Source organism: Ochotona curzoniae, unplaced genomic scaffold (assembly GCF_017591425.1).
Source record: "Ochotona curzoniae isolate NIBS_2020 unplaced genomic scaffold, NIBS_Ocur_1.0 contig_4514, whole genome shotgun sequence".
NCBI classification, from domain to species: domain Eukaryota; kingdom Metazoa; phylum Chordata; class Mammalia; order Lagomorpha; family Ochotonidae; genus Ochotona; species Ochotona curzoniae.
In genome coordinates, this window is record NW_024466312.1 from 7,396,772 (window position 1) to 7,406,106 (window position 9,335).

At 39.5% G+C, this 9,335-nt stretch overlaps 1 pseudogene; it reads right to left on the reverse strand.

The window, feature by feature from the left end:
* Positions 1 to 9,081, reverse strand: part of LOC121160561 — a 49,834-nt pseudogene extending 40,753 nt beyond the window's left edge.
* Positions 9,082 to 9,335: the final 254 nt, after the last annotated feature.

Sequence of the window (9,335 nt, forward strand, 5' to 3'; positions counted from 1 at the left end):
AATAAAAATAAATAAATCTTTAAAAAAAGAAGAAAATATGAAACCGTAAAAGTATGTCCCTCTACTGGACTATTTTCTTTATACCACATGGGCTACTTCGTTAAATAACAGACATGACTTTGCAATTAAAACCTTTTCATAGCTTGGAAAGCTTTGGCTGCATGAGAGTTTGTACGAATCATGTATATGTCATAAAATAATAACGCATCATAGAAATCTTTGTCATTTCAATGGTAAATTAATGGGACGAAATGTTCATGCAAAAAAGATTCGCCAAGAGTATGTGCTCTTAAAACCAGTGGAAGTTCTTCAGTTGGGGTCATTGCACCTATTTCTGCTGTACACAAGCACGGAAAACCAAAGTAAACACACACTCACGCATTCTTAAAGAAAGCTTAATTTTTTAAAATTCCATTTGCAATTCATACATAAATGATTGCAAAATAGTGGGAAAATGTGTGCCCAACAACTTAAAGAATTTCATTTGTTTTTTTATATTATGACAGAATTCAAAAATTTTACAAGAAGGTTCACCTAAAAATGATTTAGCATGAATCTGCTGGTGATGTTTTGAATCTTTAATGGACAGACTTTTTAACCTAAGATTTCTAAAGCTCAATTTCCTTACAACTGTATATGTAATAATGGTACTGCTATTGGAATTTAAATCTAACACTCTATTTGCTTACAATTTAGACGGATGACACAAGTGAAAAAAACAAAATCAAAAAGATTCAAATGACCTAGTTACATGAATTGGAGAATGCTGCTGTGGTATTAATTCCCTAACTCCAGGAATTATAGAGGAAAAAACATTTCTCTTGTTAGTCTACTGCTTGGAGGGCAGCAAGTGGGCCCTGGGGTATAACTGACACCCCTCATTGGTGCCACTTGTACTCTGCTCTGTGAAATCTTGATGTCTGTCTCCCAGCAGAATTTCATTTTACTCTGTGACATTTATAAACTTGCTTCAGTAGAGTCTCTTGTTTGCATGAAGCACCAGTGACAGCAATGATCACTTCCATCAAGCTGCAATTTGCATGTATGCATGTACACAGATGTGGAATGAATATCTGCCATTCCTTTGCACAGCCGTCTATTGAACAGAGTGATGGACCTTTGCTATTTTGCTCTCTTATTATCACTCCACCCTTAAGAGAAGGACGATGTATAACCTTGACCTGTCCACTGTAACCGGAGTTAGTAACACTTCCGTGTTACAGAGCCTTTAGCTGTGCTGACTCAAGTTTGCTGCAAGTTCATCTCCCTCTGGGTATGCGCCCTTCTATACAACATTTCCTGCTGCACGAAAATTACTCCCTTCCCGATTGATTGATTGAAGTGTCCAGTCCAACCTGCAGCTGTACATCATTCCTACTTGATCCCTTATCAAAATTGAGATTTTTTTCCCCCTTTTTCTTAGTCATTGTCCCAGTTCTACTCACACAACCTGATTTTAATCAAGTAATACTTCCCTTTTCCATTCATACCTTTTAAGACTACATATTGAACCAAAGTGTGCAATTTGGATACTAAATATGCATGTTATTCTTCTAGACAGGTGTTGTGTCACATGTGAATATATAATTAATATGTGCTTCTCTGTAAAATCTTAATATTAAAATGGAAGACGTATGGAGGTAACATTACCTGAGAACTCAGGAATGATCCATGGATTTCGTGTTCTGCTTTTTGACTTAGAACTACAGTTTCTGTTCATGACTTACTTATGTGCCAACCAACTTACCTACTAAGTTAAAATACTCAATGATTTTTTTAATTTGCTTTGTTTCAACACATATTTATAAACAAATACATTTTGATGTTGTCAAGGGAAGGTTACCACTGTTGTTTCAATCCCTACTTCAACCTTCACATTGGCTCTTCATAACACACCAAGCACGCTTAGTAGTTAGGGCATTCTAGGAGGCTTGAAATGCATGTTTTCCTTAAATAAATTCATAAAGGACAAAAGTATAGAAGTTGCTAAAATTAACTTGAAAGGAAACAGACACTACTCAAAAACAGACACCATAAAGACTTCAACACGCTATGGAATGCTCATGTTTTTGTTTAAAATTGACTATCTTAAAGCTGTTATTTCATAGAACTGATATGGTTCCAGGAGTTCTGGCAGTGTTGTTAGAAGGGTAGTAGCAGGAGGAGTCAACTTCTTTAGTTTTTGAGCAGCATCTTGCCACTCCTTCCCTTCTTCCTCCCCCTGCCAGGTTCTTCAAAAACAGCAGGACACTCCTAGCACAGGCCTTAGTGCCGCTGTTCTCTCCTCTGTTGGATTTGTTGGGTGCTGCTGCTTTCCGGGAAAGGCGTCTCTTTCCTGCTTAGGTAATGAGCGCTGTCACCTTCTGGTTCGCTCTTTGTCCTCTATTGCAGGGATCTTTGATGATCGTGAAGAGTGAGACATAAAGTCAAAGAAGGAGTGACCTAAACTCTGGCAGCTGGGAGGGCCTGCCTCACCTGAAAGGCTGCTTGCCCTGAGCTGCTGCTCAAGACAGCCTCGCATCCTTACGCATTTCTGAAGCCTGAGGTTCATCCTCTTGGGGCCACGCATGTGCTTAGGGGACATGCTGTGTGAATCACTTGGGAAACTGAAAGTATATGCTAATGAGAGATGTTATGTGAACCAATAACGGAAGTGAGATTGAGTAGCCTTTTTTGTACACAACTATGCAGAGTGCTCCATCAGCCTGTTCAGCTGGACTCAACACCTAGAGCTTACGTGTAATGTTCCTTCTCGTTTCATCTCCATCAGGGCTCCAAAAGTTATGCTTGTGTTTTTTCTTTATGTTTTTTTTTTTTTCTCATCTTAGGGCTTCTTGAATACGTACTCATATTTCTTACGCTATTCAGTGAATTTGGCAAGAGATAGCAGGCAGGGTGTGCACGTTTTAAGCACATTTTAAGAAGGAGATCAACATTCTTTTTGCAAGTCAATGGTTTGAGAGAATCCTACAGCTATTGCAAAATGTTTTAAGAAGTAAAGCAAAGGAGTGAGCACTGTGTCGTAGAGGCTTAAGTCACTGCTTGGACACCCACGTCCCCTTCTGGAGTGCTGGCTCAAGGGCCAGCCCCTCCGTTTCCAGGACGACTTCCTGCTACTATGCCTGGGAAGACAGCAGAGGGTGACTCTCCAGTGTCTGGCTTCCTGAGACCCATGTCGGGAAAGGGAAGGAGTTTCAGGCCCCATGCTTGGCCGGGCCCTGCCCTGGCTATTGGGGGGATTTGGAAAATGAAGCATCAGGTAGAAAACTGGTCTCACACTTAACTCTCTGACATTCTGTATTTCAAATAACAATAATAAATATTTTTAAAATAGTAAAGAGAAGAGCATGTGTATTCATGGCTTATGCAACTCTCCTTGGCTGTTCTTCGAAGGTGCAGATGGCTGCCTCCCAGCTGTAATGTGGTGGGCTCCACAGAAACTCTGCCATGAGTTCTTCTCTCTTTGGTTCTCACTCGGCTGAAAGCAGTTTCACCAGAGGACAAGCCTCTTCTGAAAGGCTGTGCAGACTAGAGGCTTAAGACAAGAACTCTGGAAATGAATTGCTGAGGCTGAACAGTGCTTCTAGTGCCTAGCTCACTTCTCCAAGCCTCCGCTTACTTCTGTCTGACTGAAAACAGTGACACTTTATCGTCACTATGATTACATGTAGATACATACAAAAATACTTAGAATGGCAGCTGTCACACAGTTCTTGCTGTCCTAGCTGTTGTTATAGAGCATTCTGCTATAGCCAGAAAACACTGAACTTGAGTCAAAAATAATTTTACTATGCTTGAGGCATGTCTGGTGGATAAAGGAATTCTAAGAGAGTATCAAAGATAAGCTGTTTTCTTTGTAGTACTATCAAAACATCCTAATCATAAACATTATGTCATTTGATAAATACAGGTTTTCAAACTTGTTACTCCAAAGCAAAGCACTCTAGCAGCCACCAACAAATGACAGAATTCAAAGCCAGGTGCCACCTTCACCTGTCGCTTGGGACTCTGGGAGCACCTAGGACAACTGCTGTATCAGAACCCAGTCAATGTGCACCCAGGAGTGGAACAAACCTCACAGTCATTTTGGTTTCCTCTGGTCTATTCCTATACCATGAACTGCAGGCAGCCTCACTATCCTGATGCGTATTTCTTTAAGATTTATTTAATTTTATTGGGAAGTCAGATATACCGAGAGGGGAAGAGACAGAGAAGCTCTTCCACTGATTCACTTCCCAAGTGGCCACAATGGCAGTAGCCAGGAGCCAGGAGCTAGGAACTTCTTCCTGGTCTCCACGTGGGTGCAGGGTCCCAAGGCCTTGGGTCGCCTTGACTACTTTCCCAGGCCACAGCAAGGAGCTGGATGGGAAGCAGTACCCAGTACCATTGGAACAGGGACTAGCGCCCATATGGAATCCTGGCGCATGCAAGTTGAAGACCTTAGAAATAGACTGCAGTACTGAGCAGTCTATTTGTGTTCCTTAAAGGAAATCTAAAGTAGTCTCTTAATTACACATTCTGTTAATTTCTTATTTTAGTTGAAGTTATATGCAATTACATTTAATACTTTTTGATGTTATTTAATTTATAGCTTTTCATTGGTTTGTGTTTTCCCTTTTGTATTTCATTTCTATCTTCCTATTTTCTTCTGTTGGATTATCTGATTTCTAGCACTGTACTTGGAGTATTCACTGTTTGACTATTTTAGAATTTTTACCGGTATTCATCTGGATTAAGATATATATATATATATGCATGCACATACATATATATACACGCACGTATATATCTTTAAATGTATATACAACAGATGCCATACTAATATGTATTTAATGCTTTAAATGTATATATAACTGATACTGACCAATATTAATGTAGAAATTTATGTTTTAATGTCATACATATTACTGGTATATATTTCTATAATGTGCACACGTATAACGTATATTTTCCTATCTCTCATATTTTGCATTTTTGCTTTCTGTCATTCAACAAATTAAAAAACTCAAGAACATACTGCAACTAAATTTTATTATTTTTTCCTGTTATGCTTTTATTCTTGAGCAAATAAGCTTCCCTCACAATAATATAGTTTCAGCTTGTAGAACTACTTAACATCACAAGAGGAGTCTTCAAAAACATTATGGAAAACATGTATTTGGAAACACTTTGCACAGTTTTAAAAATGTTTTTGCACTAAATTAAACATCTTTTAATTCTATTTCCTATTTTCCCCCACAAACTTTTTGAAGTGCCTTAACTTTGTAGAGCAGTTCCAGTAGCTATTTGTAAATTTGCTTACCTTTCCAGCGTATGAAAAATGCATTATTTTATGTGGGTGTACAATATTTTTTCCATATGTTCTTTTACATTCAGCACCATAAAGATGCTGTTCTGTTATCTCTGACCTCTACAAAGATTAATAAGAAATTCAGAACTATTTCATTCATTCATTAAATGTCTCTCTTTTTATTTTTTTATTTTTTGTAATATATCTTTTTCTCAGGCTACCATCAAGATTTCTAGAGATAGTTCATGTTTTAAAATTATATAATTTTTTAAAATTACTTAACATCAGAATGAGTATACTTTACATCACACAAAGCTTTGTCATGGTAATGTCATTGCACGTGCCTATATAGCAATAATTGTTATTAATCACTAAATTCGAGTGCTTTTTTCTCGGTGTATTTCTGGAATCACTTATTTCAATGAAGAAGTGTGCTATAGACTTTCTTCATTTCTATCACCATTTTCCAGATGAAGAAACAGGAGGTAAAAGATACTAAATATCTCATCTGAGGTTGCAAAGCTTGCAAGTTGGCGGAGAGTGAATCTCAAGTTCATGACTCCAGTATCCATGAGAAGATGTCTAGTTTTCTGAGTTATACACATTCCATGTATTTGTGTATGTGCATGTTACATCTGATTTGTGCATAATTGCTCAATGTACATTTAGTGAAGAAATGATAGTATTAACATCATCACCAACATCATCATCATCATTACTAAACATAGAATTTTTATTAAGTGATGCATTGTCCAAAACTGTTTTAGTCCATCTTCTATTAACTAAAACAGGACTTTCTTTTTAGTTAGCAAGTGTGAGTGCTGAGGTACAAAGAACTTGACAGTTTCCTAAGTTCGTAAAATAAATATGTAGTACAACTGGGATTTTAAAAAAAAAAGCAATTCTGCAGAGTTCTTTTAACCATTATAGAAAGAAAAGCATGTATCAGTACTTTCTCAGGAAGAAAATATCTCTAAATATTGCTTCTAGTTAGTAATGTAATGTTAGGTTTTATTTGACATTTGTTATCACTTCATTATTTTTTTTAATTTTCCAAATTTCTGCACTTCAAAATCTACTTCTCTACCACTGTTCTCAAAATGGGAGCAATATGTGATGATACGATGTTGCATACTGGACTTCCTCAAGCAACCATAAGTATCGTATTTTTGTAATATTGAACACTGGCAAGTTTCGATGAATGGATTAGATAAAATGATAAATGTCTTCAAGGATAGGTGAGAGTAAAGACAAACTAGAGCTCGATTCTCTGCTGAACTTGTCTAACCCAGGTCCCTCCCCGAGGGCCAGCAGGAAGCTTACCCCAGTCAACACTGCCCTGCAGCAGCCTGTTTAACATCAAAGTTTAACTGGACCGTGAAATAAACGCTTAAGTTAATGCCATGTCCTGTTGAAATTTTGGGAAAATAAAACTTTGATAATGAAACTGAAGTCGGAATAGTTACTCAGTTATTTCAATTTCAGAAAAATAGAATTCGGGGCATATGAAAGCACAGATTTGTTTAGCATGATGCCTGAGGGTGAAAAAAACAATAGGCAAAATGTATGCGTTAATATGTTACTTTAAACATTTATTTCCTTAGCACTGAAGTATATATATATAGTTCTGTAAGCTTCTGTTTTTTGATAACAGAAAAGTAAAAATATTTTTCCAAGTTAACATTTGCTAGCATATGAGCTGTGTCCAGGTTTGGATTTTGTGCTATTATCCTGGGTACTTGTTCAGTAATATGTGCAAATTGGAGATGGGATGTGTTTTAAATGAACTCCTCCAGGGTCTCAGGAACACTTTTGGCTCAGCTCTCCATTTCCTTATTAAATGCATGTTTACTTAGAAGTGGCCATGCATAAAAGCAGAAAATTCCTAATAAGGTTGTGGCCTCCTGATTTCGGTATTGTGGCAAAATCGTGAAGGTCAATCCCCAAGTGTGTATGTGCCTCCTGGTATACCACACACGTAGGGTACTTGCTCAAAAACCTTCATTTTACTGTGTTAAGAGGGGAGTAGGATAGGAAACGGACAAAGTACGGAATAGGATGTGGGCTTAGAGTTTAGCAGGAGATGGAAGCCAGTGACTGGCTGGCTTCTTAAATAGAAAAAAGGGGAAAAAAATCATAAGCAACAGAGGATTCCTAATGACCTGGCTATGCCCACAGCTGCCCGAGGCTGAGCCCGTTTCTGGCTAATAATGAGCTTTCTGGCTGTTGGAGTCATTTTTTTGGCTCTGTACCCTGGAGCCCAGGGCAATGTTCATTAACAAACTAGAACTTCACCTATGGATTATTTGCGTTGGTCTTTCTTGCCAGAATGAATTGTTTGTTAGCATCTGTAAGAAATCTGCTCTTCTCTGTAGATAAATGGTTTAAAATAAAGTATGGGATGGGGGTATCCCGTGGCTATTACACTGTGTCACATAATGCAATGCAATTAATAATAATAATAATACTAAAGTATGATCAGTGCGGTAGGGGTGAGCCAATGAAACAGGTTTTCTTTTTTTTTATTATTTATTTTATTTTTTTTATTGGAAAGGCGGATATACAGAGAGGAGAAACAGAGAGGAAGATCTTCCGTCCGATGATTCACTCCCCAAGTGAGCACAATGGCCAGTGCTATGCCAGTGCGAAGCCAGGAGCCTCTTCCGGGTCTCCCACGCGGGTGCAGGGTCCCAAAGCTTTGGGCCGTCCTAGACTGCTTTCCCGGGCCACAGGCAGGGAGCTGGAAGGGAAGCGGGGCTGCTGGGATAGAACCGACACCCATATGGGATCCCAGGCGTGCAAGGCGAGGACCTTAACCACTTGCGCCACCGCGCCGGGCCCATGAAACAGGTTTTCAAAGGAGACTGCAAAGCCACTTGAATGAAGGTTCAGGGACAGATCAAGGTAAGTACGCCAATAAGTTCCAAATCACTTAGGACTAACGAGTTTGGTCCAGTTGTTTGAGCTGACTGAAGGATGGAATTGGATGAAGCACGTGGTGACATCATCTGCTAATACACGTATGTAAGTTTTAATAGTCGTGCTATGCAGTCACTACACCTTGCCACTAGTATCAACCAGCCCACGCATTTTCTTCCGTCACATAAACATGTGAGGGGATGCAAACACGTGAGTGGGCTGAAGATCTGGGATTTAGGGATGCAAAGTTTGGGAGTCTTTGTTTATGTTTTTGTTTACTTTTTAAAGATTTATTTTATTTGTATTGTAAAGTTTTTGATACACAGAGAGAAGGAGAGACAGAGACGGAAGCTCTTCCGTCTGATGATTCACTCCCCAAGTGCCACAATGGCCAGAACTGAGTCGATCTGAAGCTAGAAACCAGGAACCTCTTCTTGGTCCCCCGCATGGATACAGGGTCCCAAGGTTTTGGGCTGTCCTCAACTGCTTTCCCAGGCCACAAGCTGGGAGTCGGATGGGTAGCTGGGCCTGCCAGGATTAGAACAAGTACCCATATGGGATCCCAGCATGTGTAGGCAAGGACCTTAGCAACTAGGCTACCATGGTGGGCCCTTTATTTTTTCAATAGTGAAAAACATATATTTAAGTTAGGAAATTGAATGCAGTTTAGATGATCCCAGTTTTGTTGGCAACATCCAGAGCTTCCAGAGTCAGCACATATGTGCCTTCCTTTCTCCATCAGGCCTGATCAGGCTATTGGCTTTGGCCACATCAATATTGTAGAGCTTCTTAACGGCTTCTTTGATCTGATGCTTGCTGGCCTTGGCATCCACAATGAACACGAGTAAGCTGTTGTCTTCCATCTTCTTCATAGCGGACTCTGGTCAGGGGGCACATGATGATGGCGCAGTGGTCAAGCTTGTGTCTCCTGGGGTTGCTCTTCCTAGGCTATGGGGGCTGCAGGTGCTGCTTCTTGGGCCACTGGGAGGTGGGTGACATGCAGTTCTTATGCCTGTGGACACCTTTCGAAACCATCTCCTTTGGGAAGGGCAGGCGCTATCTTGGTGAAAAAAGAGAAATGCAAGGTTTTGTTGTACACGGCGCTTAGGTAGGAAGTTCTTGTTTA